Below are 1,273 nucleotides of genomic sequence, written 5' to 3' on the forward strand. Positions count from 1 at the left end.
CTCCTGCTCATGGCAATGCCGAAGGTGGGAGCGACAGCGTCTAACTTGGCTTTTGGTATTTTGAGTATTTGGTTTTGTCCAGTCTTATATATATATATATATATATTTTTTTTTTTTTTTTTTTTCTATTTCTTTAAATATAAATGTTCTTTTAACAAAAAAGAGATCATATATACATGATGAGAAGAAGCCCTAATCGGCTACACAATACTAGAAAGAGAATATTGTAAAGAGCTATAAGGAAAATGGACTTCTACATGCAATATAGAGTTTCATTTGCATCTTATCTAAAGCATAATTATCTTTACACCCTCATGACACTTGACAAAATTTCTTACTGATCATCAATGCAAAATTAACTGAATATACCAATTTTCTTCATTGATAGGTCCTTGTAAACATGTCTTTTAAATAATTCCTAGCTTCAATTCAGTCTGATTGTTTCACTTGATTAATTATTGAAGAAGAGGGGTGGTGGGATTTATGGATTTTTGGGTTTTTGAACATGATAGTAGTACGAGGATGGGGACCATAGCTGCAGCAGAAAAAAATCAAGAAAGTTGTAGAGGAATTATACTTGGCATAATTCCTCAAGTTCTCTTTTTTAATGGCATATCCTATGCCAAAGTTCGAATAAGAGAGTATAAAAGTGGGTTGGAAGGTCTGCAACACCTCAACCATGGATGGAGAAGGCAAGGCAAATGTGGGGGTAGAGAAGAATAACAGGGCGATTGTCCTTCGGCAGACAGACGACGCATGTTTAGTCTGCCAAAGGAGAATTGCCCTGCCATTCACCCACACAATAATCTATTGGCATTGTTGCAAGCAACACTGAATACCAACAATTCTGTTCTGTTTTGATTTTTTTTTTTTCCCCTAAGACTTTACTTTGTTTGAGTTTCTGGTTTTTTCCAAGTCTCTTTCATTTGTAATCTTTACTTATTTATTATTATTTATTTTTTACAAATGATTTTTTGGTGAAAAAAAAGACTTCTTGCAGCATCGGCAGCTCGTGTAGGAAGAGCTTCGGGTAGATGCTCAGAGTGGTTCAAGGTTTTGTGTTTCTATTAATTTCAGTTTTTTTTTAGGAGTTCTGGGTCTCCTTCCTTACTGATGGCCATGTCGAAAGTGGAGGTTGAATCCTAACTTTTCTTCTCTTTGTTTTGAGTATGAGTTGTCTTTTCTGATCCAGTTTGTACATTCTTTTTTTCATTTTTCATTTTTAATATACATGATTTTTGTAGTAAAAAAAAAAAAAAAATTGAAAAAGAAA

This window comes from Macadamia integrifolia, chromosome 13 (genome assembly GCF_013358625.1).
Source record: "Macadamia integrifolia cultivar HAES 741 chromosome 13, SCU_Mint_v3, whole genome shotgun sequence".
In the NCBI taxonomy this organism is placed as follows: domain Eukaryota; kingdom Viridiplantae; phylum Streptophyta; class Magnoliopsida; order Proteales; family Proteaceae; genus Macadamia; species Macadamia integrifolia.